Source organism: Drosophila persimilis, unplaced genomic scaffold (genome assembly GCF_003286085.1).
Source record: "Drosophila persimilis strain 14011-0111.01,24,50 unplaced genomic scaffold, DperRS2 tig00000808-arrow-arrow-pilon, whole genome shotgun sequence".
Lineage (NCBI taxonomy): Eukaryota > Metazoa > Arthropoda > Insecta > Diptera > Drosophilidae > Drosophila > Drosophila persimilis.
Window position 1 is genome coordinate 440,915 of NW_020825357.1, and position 21,050 is coordinate 461,964.

The 21,050-nt window shown below is 46.4% G+C and overlaps 1 long non-coding RNA gene across 1 annotated transcript in view; it reads left to right on the top strand.

The window, feature by feature from the left end:
- Positions 1–2,122: 2,122 nt before the first annotated feature.
- LOC113566657 overlaps positions 2,123–21,050 on the top strand; it is a 60,601-nt gene continuing 41,673 nt past the window's right edge. Inside the window, exon 1 of the long non-coding RNA XR_003409181.1 lies at positions 2,123–2,254. This is a non-coding gene — a long non-coding RNA (uncharacterized LOC113566657). The remainder of the gene's footprint in view (positions 2,255–21,050) is intronic.

Genomic DNA, 21,050 nt, shown 5'->3' on the forward strand with positions numbered 1-21,050 from the left:
GGCCCTGTACGGCCCCAAAACCATGGATTCGCTCCGTTACCTGTACCGATAGACCGATAGATCTATGTGCTGCTCCTGGGCCCCGAACAAAAGCTCTTTCTGACGCCTAATTCGCTTTTAATTAACAAATCCCAGTCAGTCCAGTGCCAGAAACTTTGTTAGCAAATGAAAAGAAATTCAATTAAGCTTATTTGAGCGTTAAAAGCCAATCATGTCATGGGGCCGGCCAAAAGCACAATGCAGTCGCACAAAGGCCCAACCGATGGCAGGGTCCTGGCTGAGTCCTGGCAGTTCTGGCAGTCATGGCAGTCATGGCAGGGTGTGAGGACTAAGGAGGTGACAGACGGAAAGCCGGACCAGTGGAAGGGTTGCAGACTGCAGGCTGAAGGCTGAAGGCTGAAGGTGTCGCGACGTCGACACATGCAGGCTGCAGGATGCAGATTCGTAGTCGGAGGCTGGAAATCCTTGCAATCCGTGACTTGGAATCGCTGTAAGCCAACGGATTTTGTCCGTTGCTATCCGTGTCTGTGCGTCCCTGAGGCGTTTTAAATGCCTCTTTGCCTTTAATTGCATGGTCAACCCTGTCGCACTCGACACCAACACAAACCCCTCAAGGGCGGGGGGGACGGCGTGGATGGGGTTGAGGTAGAGGGGTAGACGGGGTATATAAATTGCATTCGATGTGGCTCTGACGATGATTTGCAATTTGCATTTTGCAATTTCTCCAACTAGTCTCTGGCTCTCCGTCTCTCCGTCTCTCCATCCACGCTTTGGTTTTGGTTTTTGCATACCAATTAATTAGATGCGAATGCAATTTTAATTACAGTCAACGGCGATGCCGATGCCGATACCGATGCCGATGCCGATGCATTTGCCAAATTGAAGCTGTAAATTTATGGCCAAACACTGTTTCGAATGAGAGTGAGCGTGAGCATGTGAGTGGTCAGTGGTGGCAACTGTACCACCTACGTACAGTGGCAAACGTAACTGATTTCCAACTGTGTTTTGCATTGTCGATTGGACCTTGATTGATCGCCACAGTCATCAGCATAATCGTCATAATCATAGTCCGGGTGTTCATCATCGTCATTTACTCATCATACATACGGACTGTACGTCAGTCAAGTCAGTCGTGAATGTAAGCAAACATGATGGCGGTCACGTGTCGTCCTTGTAAGCTTCCCCGAGCAGGACGGACACGTGTTCCTTGCCGCCGTCGTTGTCTACAACATTTGATTTTTTTTTCTCTCTCCCTCTCTCTCACTCTCTCACTCTGTGTTCGCTTTTTGTGAAGTGCTGCTCTTCGGGCCGAAGGGGGTGGAATCCGCCTCGGGTGGATAGGTGGAAGCATTTGTTGGGTTTTGTGCCATAGTTTATGTATATTCTCTTTTTTAACCCAACCTAAGCCCAAAAGCATGATTTGATTTTCGGTTTTTCTTTCGTTGAAAGCACATTAACGGCTGTTTTCACTCATCAACGCTTTGGTAAGTGTCTGAATGGAGTGGGACTCTTAAAGGGGCGGTCTAAATATTTGCGTTTGTGTGTGTGTGTGTGTGTGCTTGGATGGCATGGGTGTGGGTGTGGCTAATCAAGTTGGGATCTCTTGGGAGTTGTCTTTTGAAATAATTCAAACATATCTGCAGATACCAAGGCAGGGCAAATCGCAAAACACACAATTAAGATCTCTGCAGATTTAACAGTTAGCTAACAGAGGAGCGCACAAATTTGCAGATGTTGTTACAGCGGCATGTTAATGTTAACTTGGCAGCGCGCCAACAGCGAATGAAAACGAGAGTGAGAGAGACCCTGACCTACGTCAACTCTGTGATCTACACAGCTGCATACATACTTATGCTCTTGCTTTGTTGAGTGGCGGGGTGGGGAAGACGAGGAGAAACCAAAACCGAGCACCTCTTTCGTAACGTGGCCACACACTCTCGCTTTCGTTCGAATTCGTGCAGAAACGAAGGCGGATGATCTACACCTACACTTTTGCTTTCGTTCGTTGCTGTGATGAGACGAGCAGAAACGACGTCCGATTTCTAAGCAGAGCTTGAAAGCTGCTGCTGCTGCTGCTCTAATCACAGTTCTCTCAGTTCCCACCCGGGTCTCGGTCATCAAAGCGTCGGTCTAGTGCGGGTATGCACATATTTATCAAAGCTTCTGTTCCCCCCTCGGTACATTGTTCCCCGCGCGCGACTAATGCGAAAATATCATCGTTGCGTGAGGGAAAACAACAACAACGCAACAAAAGGTAAAAACAAACAGCATTATTAAAACAGTTGAGTGTTTGGTTTATTTAACTTTATTTAAATTATGGTTTGTACTACATTTTTCTTTGGTAAATTCGTTCAATTCGCTGGGTTCCTTCTTAAATGTCAATTTGCTGTCATTTGATTGTATTTCTATTTCCTTTCTTCTGTTGTGTTCTACTCCCATTCGCCTCTTGCTACCTCATTCGCTTCTGTCAAATTAAACCCATTATTATGACGCACATAAACTACCATTAGAAAGCCACCAGAGCCACGCCCGCCTTTAAGCCACTTGAGATCAGCCGATCACCCTTCTCATAGGAACAGAGGATATATGGAGTATGGAGTATGGAACCCCTCCATCAAACCCTTGAAAACGTTTTTCAAATGACTTCATTTTGTAATTTACAATTGAAAAATTGCATAAACCTAAATGGAAAACGTGTCTATGGCTGGAGTTGCTCCTCAGTTCATCCTCAGCTCGTTCACGCACCAGGCCAGGGTTGACAGGGCGGACGGACGGACTCTTGAAAGTACTCCATAGAGTGCGTGAGGCGCACGCACAAATGCCAACAAACAATTGCGAAACATTTACACAGACACACGCCGAAGGAGTACAACAACAAAAAACTAACACAAATTCGTCAAAAATCAAAATCGAATCACACAAAAATAATAGAACCCATTGAGAGACAGCCGCGTAAAGCTGAGAATGGGAATTGGGAATGGGAATCGGGAATGGGAATGACTTTGACACCCCCGGGCGCATTAGCAGGACACGCGCCACGTCCCAAACAAAGCCCGAATTGGCAGCGGATTCAGAAGTAGAAACAATCACAGCCATCCTAAAAAATAGTGCCAACAGTGCCAGCGAGGACAAACATTAACGGAACTGAACAGAAACCGAACAGCAAATTGCCCGAATCTATGCCGAGCCGCGGCCCAGTCGACCGCCTGCCGCCAGTGTTTGCACAAAAGTTTGTTCGAACAATTATTACATTTGTTTAACTTTCCTTGAGAGAGGCACAGGAGCGTACCGCAGGGAGTGGGCAATTATGCTACCCAGCAGGAGGCAAGGCGTATTGGTCAGGGGACACCAAAACTACGATTTCCATAGGTTCGAAGAGGGTATTCCCTTCTTCCAGGGTATCAACCAGTCGCCCGTTGGCAACTGCTGTGGAAATTTCTCTGTTTATTGTTCTTGTCGCCGGCATTCACTACCAAAAACTCTGCCATTGCCGTCGGCTGTCGAGTTAATTCAAGAAAAACTCTCCCACACAGAAGCGAGGAAATAGCGAGGAAATATCGAGGGGTAGAGAGCATTGTGAAAGCTGTTGCTGATTCCGCTTCTGAGAGCAATTTACCGCCCAGAAAAGGATTCTCGCCCGCAAATCCTTTACGTGTGCCGCAGAGACTTTGTTTTAATTGCCACGAAAAATTGCTCATACGCTTGATTGCTCCGTGAAGAAGTCGCGAGTTCCGGTTCCCTTATCCCGTATCCCGTATCCCGTATCGCGGGATGCTGCTGCCGCCAGCATTTGTTTGGTTAGAGGTTTTTTTTTTTGTGTTTTTCCGGGAAACTTTTTGGCTTTAGCTTGGGGTTTTTGTTTTTGCAAGGTCCTGGGCCTTTGGGCCGACCGCGCTCAGTGGCGACTGTGTAAACATTTCACTTGCAGAAGCCACAGCCAAAGGGGTAGAAGAGCCAAGAGCCAAGAGCCAAGGGGCTTTCAGGGGCAAGGGCGGAGGCGCTACTACTTCTATGGCAATTATCAGTATAGTCTGGAGTTTGAGATGTCCTTGTGGCATCCATAGTTCTATAATCTCTGGAACGACCACAAGGGTTCAGGGTTCTTTATGCGAAGATAGATGGGGCAATCAGCAAACTGTACTCCAGACTGTAGTCCTTAGCCCCCCCCCCCCCCCCTTTTGCAGGGCCGGGCTCATCATCCATTATTCTAATTGCCTGGCCACCACTTGGTCCGGCTTCGTCGCCCCCCCTCCCCCCTGGACTGGCTTAGGCCGGAGAGCACTTCATAAATCAGCTTCAAACGGGCAATTAATCATATCACAGCAGCGACACATACGCACTCCGCTCATATGGACACAGGGACACAGGGACACATTTTATATAACACCTGAGCAAAAGCCAAAACCCAAAACCCAAAACCGAAAACCGTAACCCCAATTCGGCACCGCAAAATGTCAAAATAAATTTTACACACACACAACAAAAAAAAAAAGAATAGAAAAAAACCAAAAAAAATTATGCACAGCAAATAAGCCGCAAAACCAAAAATTGGCTGCCAAAATCTGGCACGGCGTCCTAATTGATTTATGAGGGTTTTCCACGTAAACCCTCTAAAAGACCTAACCCCCCCCCAGCCCCCCTCCCCATCCACTCACGGACTGGCGAAACGAACTCTTTTTGCGCTTGAAATTAAGCTCAAAATTACGCAAAATAAATGATATACGCAAATAAATTGAAATTTATTGAGTCCAAATGTTGGGTGTGTGTGTGTGTGTGTTTTTTGTTTTGTTGTTTCCATTACCATATGTTGCACAAATACTCTATATATATATATATGTTTTTTGTGTGTGTTTTGGCATCAGCTTGGGATATGTAAATTCGCTTTTTTGTGCTGCAAGGTGCGGCTGGTGAAAGGGGAAGGGGAAGGGGAAGGGGAAGGAACACATTGCCCAGCGGATTTTAATTAAGCCCAAAAACGGAGTGAAACATATTCGTGTGGAATCGGTGGTACCCCTTGATACAAACGAATACGAAAGATTATTCCTGGAGTGATAAAAAACCCCTACAAAACCCGGCATACCCCCCGCCATACCCTAGACCAAACGTTTGCAAAAAACAAGGGGGGGGGGGGGGGTGCTCAGATCACACCACAGTATCCTTCTCATAAAGCTGCCACGGAACATGGACATGTAACAGGATTAATGCACTGTTGCCCCACCCCTCGCGCCACCTCTTTCCCCGTCTGTGGCATATGCCGCTGCCACAGATTGGCTTTCCATTTGATTTGCATTGCATTTAATGAAAAATTATTTTCAAATTTGTCTGTTTAATCGTGTGACAATTGGTCAAATGGTCCGTCGTCCCCGTCCTCGACCCCGACCCCCTCCAGCTCTCTGTTTGCGTAACGTAACCCCTCGGCCATTGCAAATAAATCAAAGGAATTTTCGTTGATTTTTTTTTTGCGTCCCCCGTTTTGGTGTTTAATGATTGGTAAGCTTTGCAATTAGGAAATTAGTTTGATTTTTAATTAACATGCGGTTACGGTTTTCCATGCCATGCCCTGTCCTGGTCCTGGTCCTGCCCTCCCATTTCCCCTTTTATTTCGGTTTTGTTTTGTTTGTTTTTCCCTTTTTGTTTTTTTGTGTAAATTACGCAAATCATTTAATGCGTTTTTGTGGTTAGAATTGTTTTCCCTCTTTTTCGGTGCCTGTGTGTGTGCGTTTTTTCCATATTAAATTTCACCCGCTGAGATTTGCATTTAATGAGCTTCTAAGTGGATTTTAATTTAATTAATGGAGCTCTGATTTTTTTTTTTATTTTTTTTTTTGTTGTTGTTTGTTGGTTAGATTTATTTGTTGTTGCTGCTCATTTGACTACGATTTTAAATTTTGCAACTGTTTTTTGGGTTTTTGAGTTCTAATTGAGTGGAATCGAAACCGTACGAGCACATTTGTATGTAGTTCTGGGCTTATCAAATTCAAATGTTAAAAATCAGTGATTTTATAGGGCTTCAAATGATATATCCCCAAAAGTATTAGCCTAAAACTTAAATTAGGTGTCAGGGAATAAAAAAAAAAGAACAAAAAACGATCGAATGGTGGGTCTGTTCGAAAACTGTTCCTCTTTAAAATATGGAAAAAATCATTAATTATTGAAAACTTATTCCTAAATGAAAATTCAGTAGATAATATAGTTACCCACCAACACTGGTTTTGCAGCAGCGCCCTTCGGTCGATTTTTGATGCTCCTGCGGTGAACCATTTCCTTGAAACCTGAATGTTTCCCAACAGTCTCTCTCCTTCTTCTATAGAACATCCTCTGAACAAGCTACCTGCTATGTATATAAGGCAGGGCACTTCCATCTCTATTCAGAAACGTGTCATCAGCTCTTGTCCTTCCCATCGAAGACTGAATTTCCGCCCACTCATGAATGGCTACCAACACTGGCAACACTTTGATTGTCTCCACCTTGTTCTAAGCTCTTTCCCACTCCCACCGCCTCTTTCTCTTCCTTATTATCCTATAAATCTACGCCATTTAAGCCTTTTTTTGCCGCCACGAAATTCATTTAACGAATGCATTTAATGAAATCTTCTTTTGCCTGGACCAAAATCTAATTAGCTTTTTGGGAGCTTTGCCGGAGGAACTAATTACCAGGATGCAGCAGCAGCGGCAGCAGTAGACGACTTTCATGTTTGATCCTGTACAAATTAACAAATTGTATACGTTTATTAAGAGAGCAAAGCAAACGGAAAGAACCCACAAAGGACACACACACACACACATACGCACAGCTGGAACGAGGATGAGAAAAAAACTTGCAAACGTCATCGAAAAAGTGTTGCGAGACCCACAATTCCGAGTCCTTCCGGGCGGGCTGTACCGGGCTGGGCTGCACTCAAGTGGCTTTATCAGTGGTGTGTGTAACCACAGCTAACAGGACTCTCGGGGAACGCTCTGGGCAGGATGTGGCCATGGATGTGGATGTGGATGTGGATGTGGATATCCTTTACAAATTTTTGAGGGAAAAAGCGAAACGCCGAATGAAAATTGCATTCAATTGAGCGCATTTATTGTTTGAATTAAGTCATGAGGAAAATTCCATTAGAATGGCAGAGAAAACTGCACTCGAGGCAGAGCCGGATCGGCTGGGTGGGTGGCTCGGGACTGGGATTGAAACGGTGGAATCGGTGGCACTGGTGGAATCGGGTTGGGGGCTCCGTTGCAGCCCTGGCAGACACATGTGGCGCATTAGACCGGCCTTGGCTGCTTAAATGGGATTCTATGCAGCGACTTTGGACTCCTGTGCCTCTTTTGTCTCGAAAGCAATCAGCCACATATATCACTAAATACCGTATGGTGGGTGGTTGGGCCTCCGGTCTGGTCTGGCCTGGTCTGGGTGGATCTTCCTCCCTCATTTTTGCGGTGTGCACCACCTGCAACACGCTGATTGACAGCACTCGACTGCAATTTCGAGTTGCACGAAATTGAAGGGGAAACAACCAAATACTGCACTTGATTAAGTCTCTCCTTGATGAAACAGAATGATACGGAAATAATTGTGGTTCTCGGGGACGGAGGAGGGGCGGAGGGGGGGAGGGGGGGATACACTTCAATGGAAATCAACCAGATGTAATCGCATGTAGGCTTGAGCCATGAAAAAATGCCATCGCAATGTTATGATTGGTTTTCTCGAACAGTTTTTAATTAGTTGGGCCCAAGAAGTGACACACAAAAAGCCAAAGCGAGGCCACAAAGGACATTGAGAGTAACAGGCCCCAAAGGGAGCCGCATTCTGCACTTGGCCAGAGTTAATTAATTTTTCAGAAAATAAGAGCTGAAAGATAAACTACAAAAAGCCAGAAACTCCAGAAATTCATAGACGTGCGTACGCCCCACTGAGAAGAGGGACAAATACTGAGGCCCAGTTTGTGTTGGCTTGCGAGGCGACGACGAAGTTTGTCCAGGCCCCCACCCGTCCGAGGCATGGGGTCCGAGAGCTCAACCACATTGTTTGCCATACACTTCATTTATTTGGAATTAAACCGGGCACTCGGGCACTCTGCTCTCCGCTTCAGGTCCGTTCAGGTCCGCTCAGCTTGATGCACTCGAATTTGAATCCTTTATGAAGCGTGGCAGCAACAAGGACCCCGGCAGCCCAGGCTGCCCAGGCACACACATGCTCATGCATACGGATACGGATACGGATACGGAGTCGCAGCAGCCAGAAGTAGCCTCGGACTCAACTCCTGGGTCCAGTTTGTGCATCAGACCAAAAACCATTGATTGTCATCGAATAGCCCCCGTGCAGAAGTAGCAATAGAAGTAGAAGAAGACTAGCAGGAGGCCAAAGAGAGGGACAAAGAGAGAGAGAGAGATAGTAAGGATAAAAGGATGATGGAGGCAACTCTCAAGCTGCTCCTGTGCACTGTGTCCTGTGTTCTGTGTCCTGTGTCCTGTGTCTCTGCTGCTTAATAGTCAAAGTGTCCGGGTTCCATTTCCACTTTTTTCCTGCAGTTGGCAGTGCCCCCAATCCAATCCAATCCGTCCCCATCCAACCCCATGGAGTTTACGTGTTTTTGTACATTTGTTACGCTACACGTAATGCAATGTGTCCGTGTGTGTCCGTGTGTGTCCGTGTGTGTGTGCACGGAGGACACTCTGTCCGTCTGTGAGGCCTCTTCCCAGTCCTGCATCCTGTGCGACTGTGACTTAGTCCATGCCACGTCACGCTACACTTGATAAATCTCTAATGCCACTTTGGGTGTGCCAACCACACAACCGGGTCCCCGGACTCCACTCCCCTTCCGCCGCACCACGCCACACCACACCACACCACGCCACACCACAACTCACCTCAGAGTTTGCTTTCCTCATGTGGTGGGGACTCCCCTTTGAGTGGCTCTCTTTCTCTTTCTCCTTCTCCTTCTCCCATCAACCCATTCTCCGTTGCATACATTTTCAGAATTTGTGTAATTTCTGTTGCTGTCGTTGTCTCGTGTCCAGCTCTCCGCCCAGCATGTCTTCCTCTTTCCCAGTTCGATTATTAAACGTTGGGAATTCTGTACAATTGTTTGGGGGCCACCTGTTTGTGTGTGGTACTCGGTACCTGGTGCCTGGTACCTGGTCTGTCCCTGAGGTGCTCTATTGATGATCCTTTCGGCCAATGTTTAATCAAAGTTAATTCGAGGTATTGTTGGTAAATTGTGTGGTTTTGGCTTAATGCTTAGACAACAGGAACAAAGTGTATTCATGGGAGGGCGAACCAAATCTCAGGTGTTACTTTTTCAACCATATTTTCCATAATATATGATTTCTTAAACTGATATAGCTTCTCCCAGGGAAGCTGTTGTGGGATCTAGAAATCCGTGCCTTTAAAATTTCATTCACTCTTAACTTTGGTACACGCCAATCCCTGACGTAATCCGCCCCAATCAACCCCCCTGGAATTCAGATGCACCCTAATGAGCTTTTCGTCAGTGTCGCCTGCTCATTTCACGTTGCTCCCCAGCGCTCTGCCTAATTCCTTAATTAAAATCGAAGCCTACTCACAGGAGGACACAACATTGGTAAAATCCATTGACTGATTGCAATATTTCACTTTTAAGTCACAGGCGACGCCGTGACTCCGTCGTAGTCCATCCCGTAGTGTCGGACCCCGGGAAACAAACAAACAAACAAACAAACAGAACAGAACAGAACAGAAGGGAACAGATACAGTACGCAGGGGCTTAATTTGTATGATCAAGTGAACAGAAAAGGAGGTGGCTGTGAGGTCCTGCCGACTCGCCTGCTGCTGCTTTATTAAAAAGGACACTCGGACCACAAGCATCAAACCTGTAATCTGTGCAACAAAGTTGCAGCTGTCCGAAATACTCTTTGAGTGCCAGGAATATGGAATTTGGGAGACCATTTGACGGTTTATCAAAATATTTACAGCAAACCAATCGCAAGAACCTGAGGAGTTGGTTTGAATCCAGATTCGGGCCGATGAGCAAACCAATCAATGGTTCATCATCATAGCACCAATCAGCACTTTCGAATGAGCGGTGTATTCAATATCTGGGTCGAAGAAACGAAGAGGATGTAAATAAGAACCGGCGCGCTTGTCTCCGTTCCAATCGTTCATCTTTCAATCGAGTTTCGCACAATTGCGACTTGCTCACACGCACATTTTAGTTATCTTGTTGGATTCGCTTGTCTATGCTTTCTGTGGGCATGTTGCCTGCTTGTCCAAATGGGTCCCCCCTGCGTCTTGCTGGAATTATGGATATCTCAATGAATGTTTTCGAATTTGCCTTCAGCTTGTCTTCAAATCTTCTTCCAAGGGCATTCAATATTCGTTGTGGAGTGTCCAGTTCCAGTTGTCCTTCTTGTTTCGAAATGAGATTTGCCGTTAGTCGGAGCCACTTGACATGCAGCTAACCAAATGAGCTGGATGGAACAGCACCGAACACCCAACTCAAGCCCAAGCCCAAGCTCAGGAGGAACCATCCGTTGTGGTGGTGGTGTGGGGTGGCCAAATGACGTCGAGGGAGTCGGGTCAGTCTCGTTGTCGTCGCCGTCGTCGCCGTCGCCGTCGCCGCCATCGCGTCGCTTCGGCATAATAAATTAACAAATTTGTCGGCGTCTCTTTCGATATTCGTGCGGCGCTGACAGGACGATGGGCCGCATCCACCTGTGTCCACTTTTGTTGTCCATTTCGTTGCTGCCAATCATGTCGGATTAATAACAGCGGACACAGATACACCCACACACACCCACACACACGCATACGCATACAAGAGATGCTTTATTCATGGCAGCCGAAGCATTCAAGTAAAATGGCAGCTGTGTCAGCGTCAACGATGCTGTCCCAATGTCTATGACTGTCCATGACTGTCCCTCAGTCCCACCGTCCATGGCTGTGCTGTGCTGTGCCGCCTGTCCAGTGCACAATGGGGCGGCCAAATGACGCGTCGCAGGTTGTCCAGTGCATTACACGAGAGAGAGAGAGAGAGAGACAGTGTTTGTGTGTGTGTCTCCATCTCTCCCACACTTTTGGAGCTGTAACGGGCCTGCCTCAACCACTCACATCTAGTCTCCCTCTCCCTCTCCCTCTCCCAGCCCCCACTCCCTCGCCCTCTCTCTGCATCTCTTTGTGTTTTAATTGTAACGGGCAGTCGCATGTTTCGAGTGCATTTTGTGTGAGGTTCCGTTACTTCAACTGCGCCTTTCCCCCTGTCCCTGTCCCTGTCCCTGTCCCGATTCGCCTGTTTCCTCTTGCTTTCTTTCTTTCTCCCTCCGGTGTCCTGTCAATATTTTGCGTATTTCATTGTTGCAGTCAGACCCCCGCCTGCCGTTCCATTTGTTCCATTCTCTTTTGTTGTGTGTGAGATTTATAAGCGGAGCTCGCTCACCCATACCCCAAGCAACCGCAACATGTTGCGGCTCACTCCCCAGCACCCCAGCACCCCAACAGCCCAACACCCCACATACCATACATCCACCTACTGACCAACCTGTGGCCTGGAGCCTTCCCCACACATTCATCAAATGTTCGACTGCTGCAGAGACCCGTTCGGTGCGCTGCGGGCTCAGCATTTTGCTTTGCTTTTAGTTGTTGCATTCCTTTTCATACCACGCACTCCAACACACACAAAGGGTGTATTGTTTTGTGCAGACGGAGGCAAAGGAAGTTTTTGCGACATGCTCACACGCACATTTTCGTTATCCGTTCGTCGGTTTTTGCTGCCTTATTCGTTTGGCGTTGCTTTTTTCACTGCCCTCTGTTTGCTAGAGGGTATCCCCTAGTGTATCACCTACGGCAGCACTCCTACTGGATTCATACTGTTACCGTTTTCGTTCTCCTTTGCCGTGTCTGTGTTTGTCCGACAATTTGGTGAGGTGTCAGTTGTGGCACCTGCTGCTGGTCGCCTGTTCCTCTACTTCCGTTCTCTAAACCAAAAATTGACCAACAAAATTGGACATTTTTTCTCTCGGTTTTTGGGGGATTTTTTTTTTTTGTGTGTTTTTTTTTTTTGGCCACATGTGTCTCGTTGGTGCGAGTGCTTTTGGGTATTTTTCTTTGCTTCCTTCGGCTCTGGGGGAATTTAATTTTGGCTCTGAAGCGCGTGACATTCTATTTGCGTTGTGTCCGGGGCATGACACGAATTTGTTTTGAAAATTGAATTAGATTGGCCTGCAGACCGGGAGCCTGATTTGATTGCACTTTGTGGCAGGGAGTGCCGTTGCATGCGTCCAAAGGAATTTTTCCTGCACTCGGCAATTTGATTAGCCCGAAGAGCGATGCATAAATTATTTCAAATCATGTCGGATCCGGGTATCCGTTGCATTTCAATAGCCACTAGTTAGTGGCTTAGTTAGTTCGGGGCGGGCCAATCGAAATTGCTGCAACTGAGACGCGAATTTTTTTGGGGCAAAATCAAATTTTTATTTAGCTCTCCACCAATTCCATTAGGTTTTACGCGTAAACAAAGTGTGACCTATAAATCAATTATTTAGCTTCAATTATAACTCTTGCACGCATATGGAGCACAATATTTGCATTACAGGAATATCTTTTAATCTAGGAGTAGGACGAAAAACGCACAAAATAGGGACAAGATGAAGCCAGGAATACTACATTCAAATTAGGACCCAACTGGGGTTCCAAGTCCCTTTTTTTATGCCTTTTTACGTTGCTTTTTTTTCTGTTTCAATGCCACGTTCCTATGTTATCGATCTGCTGTGCACCTCCTCTATCAAGAGTGTCGCCGCTAGACCGCTCTTCCTTAAGAAATATCTATTAGGAGGGCAGCCTTTCTGCCTAATTAAAAACAAAACACAAAACCTACTGATACGAGCCCTTCATCCGCACATACCCCTTCCATGGGGCCCATTTACATGCATACATCAACGACTCGTCCACCCTGTAAAAATCAAAGTAAATTCCGTTGTGTTCCGTTTTTTTTTTATTGTCAGCCGCGAATTTTATTGGATTTTTATCGCGCCTGCTGCAAAATGCGAATGCGAAAATTTTGCACTCAGGCGTCACTAATCATTTCATTTAACTTTAAAATTATATTTATGAACTTTTCTGGCATTCGATTCGACATTTATGACGTGGGCCTGAACCCGCCGGACAGATGTTGGAAAAATTGTTCTGGGCCCCGCACGTGCCTACCATTTTTTTACGATCATTCTTCTTGGGACAGGCACGGCGGGGTCTAGATGGCTAATTAGGGTAAAGTCGCGAAATGTTCCCTATTGGAAAGTCGTAAAAATGTTGTGCAAAAATTTGTCTGCATTTCGTCAGTCGTAAAATTTGTGAATTTACATAATTTAATCCTAATTTTCTATACCCGCTGACTGACAGTTTTTTTTTCTATTTTATTTTTACAACCTGATATCGTAAAAATGTAATAGGCTGATGACTAATTTTGCAGGAATTTGCATAATGAGGTGAGGAGCGAAGTGTTTACTGTATCAAATTAACAGGAAGTTAAGCTCTCGGAACTCGGGATGAAGGAGCCTAGGCAGGAGCCTGGCAACGACATGGAAGAATACTTCCGATATATCTTTATAAATTTTAAGGAATTTCGATACTTGCAAATAGTTTCCCCTAACCGAAAACAATCAAAAGCCAAAGGAAATGAAATTCCCAACTGATATCCTTCCGATACGGCGGAGCGGGGGGGGGGGGTTGGGGGGGAAATTTGCATTTCCTACGCCACGCTTTTACGCTTTTCATGTGGGTAAGACCCGAGGCGAGCCCTGAAATGACTTTTCCAATCTGTCCCCGTTTGTGTTGAATTTTCCAGTTTATTAATTCGCCAATTGACAGACTTATGGCAAATTGAAAACAAAAGCGCGAACAGCGCAGAGCACAGAGCGCTGAGCGCGCCAGAGGGAAAAAGGGAAATCGGCAATTCAAAATTCGTTATGCATGCTGCTCTTCTCTGCTGCAGTGCAGGGGACACAAGAGAGACAGAGAGAGAGAGAGAGAGCGAGAGAGAACAATGGGTGCAATAATAAAAATCAAGCCCGCAACGAATTTGTGCAATCAGCTGGAAATTATTTACATGTTTATACGAAATTGAAACAACAAACAACGCACTCCGGCACGCACACTGCAAGAAAAAACCCATAACGAAACCAAAGGAATATAATATATGTAGATCTGATCATTTGGAGGGTCTGAAGACCCCACTCCCAGGACTATCCTTCAACCATATCTCCATGAAAGTATGCCACACTGTATTGGAGTTTTTTTCTCAGTGCATCAGGAGCAGCCCGAGGGCACGAGCCAATCTCTTTCGCTCTCACCTCCGCAGTGGCATATGCATGTGTTGGTGGGTCCACCTTTGCCCCTCCCCCGGTGAGCACGTACGACCCAATAAAAGGCGCTCAAATTTGCATAGAAAATGTCGCACAGAATCTCCCTTCCCCCCTTCCACCTCGCCCCTCGCCCACCCCTCTCTTTGGCACTCTTTGGCTTGAAGGTTCGAGTCATAAATATCACAATTAATGATGCAAAAAGTGCGAAAAGAATTTTTATGTGTACGAAATTTGCATTGTTCGGATCGGATCCAATGGATGTGCATATGCATACATATTTTATGTGGGTTTCCACTTCCTCCCTTCCCCCTTCCCCCTTCCTCCCCTCCCCCCTACAAACACCCATGAAATGTTAGTCTGATGCGAAAATGAGAGACTGGAGAGTAGAAGAAAGTAGTGCTCTTCGGTGGCAGAGAATTCTCTTTAAACCGATTTAAATGGGCCTGGGGTCCTTGGCTCGTTTCCTTTTGTATTTCATTTTGGGATGCAGGCTCCACCTCCGTCACTGATTTATAACGGGACCAATATGTGTGTGTTTTGGGCCAAAAGCGAAGAAAGAGAAGGCCAGCCAACCAACACTTAGCGGTGCCGAGAAGAGAGCATAACAGGAAAGAGAACATCAATTCAGGCAATTTAGTGCCTCCTTGGCTTCGGGCTTGCATTTTCCGACCGAAAATAATTTGAATGAAAACTCCATTACGGCTTCCGGGTGTGCGCCAGAGGGGAGGGCCCTGGCTAGAGGATAAAGGAGGGACAGGGAGGGAGTCTGGCAGCAGAGACTGAACGGCGTCTTTGGCCGGCGCCAGTGATTCATTCACAGAGTGACCGCAAGGCGGGACCCACCAGTGGGTGGATGGCACCCACTTTCGGATCCAACTGCTCTTGGCTTAAGTGCACACTTTACACATTTCTCCCTCTCCCTCTCTCTCTCGCTGTCACATAAATCGCATTGGTAGGGAATATATTCTTTTTCTCTTTTTTGATACCCTGGCAAGGAAAGAAAGGGTACCTATAAGGTCCATCTCTGCACTCTGAAGAAACTCCAAAAGATGTACTTTTCCTCATTCACTCATGGGTGAGATACATAGATACATGTAGTAGATGTATCTGCCAGGGTAGCAAATGCGGCGCGCATTTCTTTCCTTGGATTTCGTATCGTTGCGCTCTTTTTGTCGCTTGTGTGTGTATTTATTTTGCAATTTGCATATTTAATGACTCTTACATGCATGTCCATCCGTCCATCCGTCCGTCCCTCTTCCCATATGCAAATGATCGCGTTGGATGCCACTCGCCCCTCCACGACACGCGTGGCCCAATGAAATGCGCATTAACTTGGCTTAAACGTATTCAATTATGCCATGCACTTTTGGCCATCAGTCTGTGAATGCGTGCCTGTGTGCCTCTGCGTGCCTCTGTGTGGGTTTTGTGCTGCTCCTCTGATAAGACTTCTTGCGAAAACTTTGGCGCTTCACTTAATTGCTGTCATTAAATTTATGCACCTATGCCAGCCAATCTTATCATAATCATAATGCCGCCTGCATCCCTTAAGCTTACACATGCACCTACCCCTCCCACCTCCCACTTCCCACCTCCTACCCCCCACCACAATGCACACTTGAGTAATTTCAACGCGGATTATACTAATTAAGCGGACCAATAGCCACAGCGGGAGGGCGGGGGGTCCACGTCACCTCCTCCTCCTCCTCCTGCGGCCCACTGGACGCTTGCGACTTCAAACTTCAACTCAAAATTCATTATCCGCTTATCGCATAGTGCAGAAAGCCTTTTCGGCTGTCACAGTGGGCTCCAAGGCTCCCCAGTTTGTTGTACAAAAAGTAAGCTCAGATCTCAGGCAAAGCCTAGATCATATCCTTTGCCCGATTTCTGCAGTCAATCGGCTCTGCCCCACTGTGCGATGTCGTCTTGTGCCCCAGTACTCGAAAATTAAGATGCCGCAGGGTGATTTATCCCATTGCCATTGCCATGGCCATCGCCATCGCCGCTCCGCTCCGTTCCGTTCCGTTCGTGTGTGTCTGTCATGTTGGCTTAAACAAATCATTTATATGCAGCGTTTGCAATTATTTGCACTTAATTGTGTGTTAAGTGCCCCAGACTGGGATGTTGCACATGGCCCGCCCGACGTGTCCTCCTCCTGGACCCGATGTTGCTCCTGCTCCTGCTCCTATTTCTGTTGTTGTTGTTGTTGTTGTTGGTGTCGTCGCTGGTTATTGCAGCGGAAGCGATGTCCGTTGATTGATATCGCATTCAGGCGTGTTGAAAATTATTTGCATTGATAATTCGCTGATTAATGTTTGCTACCGAATTATCAGTCGCCGTAACATCATCCCCATCGCCCATCGCCCATCGCCCATCCTCCCACAATGACATCATTGAGGCATGTCCTGGGCCGCGATTTTGGTCGGTATGTGCGTATTATGCAATGCCATGCCATGCCATGCCATGCCATGCCATGCCATGCCATGACCATGTTGTGATGTAATATTGATGGGCTGTCCACTCGGCTGGCAGCCATCAGATCTCTCTCTCTCCCTCCCTCTCACTGCGGTCAGGGCCTTGCTCCTGTTTCGCTTCGGTTCGGTGGGGCTGGGCTGGGCGGTGGGCAGTGTTTATTGGATTTGCTGAGGTTTTTGCATTAATGCTGTAAACAATTAAGTGAAGCGTGTTAAGTCGGATTTGGGGCAGTCGAAGCTATCGCCACTGCGGTGGCACTAACTAATTTATGTTGCCTCATAATCAGTGGCTGGCAGCGGGGGCATGCCACCCACTCGCTTAACTTGCTTTTAAATTTACTTAAAAGTGCTCTTAGTCTGTTCGAAATCTTTACAATTGTCTACCTACAATATTTGGATTTTTGGGGAATATAAATGTAAAATTAATTTATATTAACTAGATATACATGTATCTTTGCCATCGTTGCTTATTAAATATTCCATTTCCCACAGCATTTACTCTGTGCCCACAATCCGAAATCCACAATCCACAAAGTTCGAAAGGAAAATTTGAAAATCATTAGGAAAACATCATAAATAACAAATCAGCTTATTAAAAGCGTCTGCATTTGGTGGCATTTTGATGCCATTGCTTTTCTCCGCTTTTGAGTACTGTCTAAACGGGCTAGCGGCTCAGCTGCATGGCAGTGGAGTACTTATTGTTACCATAGTATTAGGTTAGGTGGGGCTAAGCCGGAAGGACTTCAGCGGGGCCCCACATAGGCAGCGTTTGGGGGATTTTAGAGTCCCCGAGAATCCTCTTGGAGGCAGCACTGATGCGCCCAGGTATTTCCTCCTAGCCCTTAGGAGGGCCGGACAGTTGCAGATGAAGTGTTCCAGGGTTTCGATTACCCCAGGCTCGCCACATTACCTACAGCTCTCTCTGTTTGTGACGCCTGGCTTTAAAGTGTGGGTATTCCCTATAGCAATCTGCAGTCATTCCGTGGTATTCGTGGTTTTCGTGATTCTACAGGTGGTAGTGCTCCTCCACCTGCTTTCTATTCGTCCATAACCTCAAAATATATGTTTATGTGAGGGGTTTCTCTCTCTACTTTCTCTCAATAATGATAATGTCGATAGGATCACTCGTTTTATATTTATTTTTCACAATTTTCTCTTCCTTTTGTCCCTCGAACTCATCTCTCTCGATTACTTGCTCCTCGTTACTCACTCCTCATTACTCCACTCTGCGCTCCTGTTCTCTCCCTCTTGGTGGTACTCCCGCTTGTGCCTTTCTGTCTCGTTTAGCCAGTACTTGAACGCGGCTTTTTCTTCTGCTGCTGCTGGCTTTATCGGCTTGAGCTAATCTCACGACAAACAGCGCGACGTCGAGGCATTAGCAGAGCAAACAAAGGCTTCCTGTGGGCCACTCCGCCCCGCCCTTGTCCCCTTGGTAGGATGTTCGATTGCCAAGAAACTGTACAGCCTTTGGTTCGAACATCAATTGGCTGCAGACAGGGCTCTTTTCTTTGCTAATTTATTGCGTTTTAATTCATATGCAAAATGGCAGTGGATGTCATTTTTTTGCCTGGATAAATAATCCAATATGTACGACGATGTGTGTGTGTGGGGATGTATTGAGAGATGAAGGAGACATGAAAGGAAGAAGACAAATCCAGGAAGAGATAAGGCAGCCCTGGAAGGAGTATTATTGGGGGAGTGTGGGGCTTGGGGTGGGGTGGGGTGGGGACTGACTACATATTAAGTTGCTCTTTGGCAAAAATCTAATAAAACTCCGCAGCAGGATGTCCTCGCAAGGAAATTATTTTTTATTCATGCATTAAATTGTTTTGACTTTGGCCCCGATAGAGATCAGGATGTCGTTTCTGGATTTTCTTTATGATTATTATGCCATCCCATTTCCCCACTCCTTCTCTCTCTCTCTCTTTCTCTGCCCCCTCCCGAGCTAATCAAATTACCAGACGTGTGTGTATGTGTGTGTGTGTGTGTGTGTGTGTGTGGGTGCAGGATCTCCTTGGTTACGTAACCTCCCCACCCGCCCAGCAGCTGAATCATTTCCCAGACAGCATCACCTGACACAGGGGTGGGGTGGGGGGGTTAGCCTGCAGCACAAATATCAAAAATAATTTGTTTGACAATAAAAGACGATAAACATTAAAATTATGTGCAAGAGATTTTCTTTTTCGTTTTCTCTTTCTCTATTTTTTTCTTCTTCTGTAAAACGAAAAAAAATTATTACAATAAAGAGAAAAGTCTCTGCGGGCACAGAGCTGAATGCGAAATACCCTTACAACGCCGAAAAGTACATTCGCTTCGTTTCTTCGTCTGGCATTCGATTAGGAGCCAAATATTGAGTATTGCGCTCATCCGAAAGTGCTGATTGGTGCTTTGGACAAGGAATATACCCGTTTTCATGCGCTCAGATGATATGTGAAGGGACACTCTCTCTGCTTTTAGTTAGGGTATCCAGCATAAGAGAAGACATAAAAAAATGCAGAGCAGAGGATGAGGAAGAGGCCACACAGCAGCGACGTCCGTTGTCAACGCTCGCCCCCTCTCTGCGGGCACTCCTTGTTGATACTGGCCTCGGGGGGTGGCGCTCTTTGTGGGGAGTGGCATAAAGATCTGTAATGATTAGTCCGCTAAACTCACTCGTAAATTTGTCAAATCGCCCAAGTTATGCGAATACCATTTTTTGTTTCCCCTTATCTCTCTTGCATTTGCATAGCTCTCTCTCTCCTTGACTTCCTCTCCCTCTACCACTCTCTCTGTCTCTCTTTTTGCTCTCTGGGGACAGCGCTGCTCCTGCTCCTGTCCCCTGCTCTGCTCTGCTGTGGTGCCCTGTGACCAGCTTTTTATTTGATTATTAAATTAGATTTTTTTTGTTTGGCTGGCTTTTCCTTCGCTTTTCCACTTGCACTCGCACTTTGGCCTCATTAAATATTTCTACGCAATTTTTCCTTGTTATTTTTGCACTTTTGCAGAAAACCGGAAAAGAAAACATCAAAAAGCGCGTGAAAAGTTCTGCTCAACAGTGGAAAATATATTGCTCGAAAATTGTTACCAAGTTATTTTCTCATTCGTTTTTGCTTTGACAATTGTTTGCCATATTTTTTGTGTACCCTTCCACGGTGAGGGTATACCGATATTGCAGCGCAACGAGGAAAGCCAAAGGAAAGCCAATCGAATTCAAGGAAATCTAATAGAAATCAGATGCATTTTTTACATAAAAATCTCTCGATGGAAAGCTGGGGCCGCCCAGGGTATCAGAAGCATCGGTTTCGAGTCCATAGATATCCAATAATTTTTTTGTATACATTTTTCTGTAGCCGCCAAAGCTAACGAAGTCTCTTTGTTTTCGCTTTCCGCTTCTCCACACTCTCTCGCTCTCTCTCCCTGCTGCACCCCTCCCAGGGCTGGGGCCTGTCTCTGTTTGTTGCAACTTTTCAATTGTTTGGCTTCTGTCATTACCTTTGACATTGGCGCTGGCAACTTGTTGTTGCCTTTTGACTGTCGCCGCCTTTTGTCTTTCGCGCCTTTTGTCCGCGTTCTCCCCCCCACCTATCGGCCGCTCCCTGCTTTCGCACTCCGCCACTGCTCTGATCTGCTTTAATTGTAATAATGAAGTGCAAGCAGTGCCTCCTCTGCGTCAAGGGATGAACGTGGGTGGAGCCTGAAACTCAATTGAATGGTTTTTTTTCCTTTCGATTTTGATATCGTTTATATCTTTCGATCCGATCTAGTCGAGGAGGTTATTTTGTTGTTTTCCTATTTTTGTTTGTGTGTTTTGAAGAGTGCAAGCTGCCTGAATCCTTTCGTGAAACCAGTTTGAGTGCACTCCGAGTGCGCTTCTTCACCTTGACCCAGATCCCAGATGTGTGGTGCAGGCAACCCTTTGCGGAACCCGAAATAGGGAACCAAATCCCCCCCCCCCCCCCATTTCGTGTTTTTCTAGTTCAGCATATGCTGGCACTGCTGCGGAGAAGGGGCTGCTCGAAGATGCAACATATGCATGCAACGACCTTGAGCCAGAGCCAGAGCCAGAGCCAGAGCCAGAGATTAGGGATTAAAGCTGCTTCACAGACAGAGCTTCCACTTAATAGAGCACACTAATGATGACCACAAAAATCCTGAAAGCAGAAAGTAACTCCCCAGCCAGAACCCGAACCCGAACCAGAGCCCATCCAAATTGAAATGAATCCGCACTTGAGCACGTTCCAAACAGAACCAACTGAAGCCTCTCTGGAATGGACCACTTCT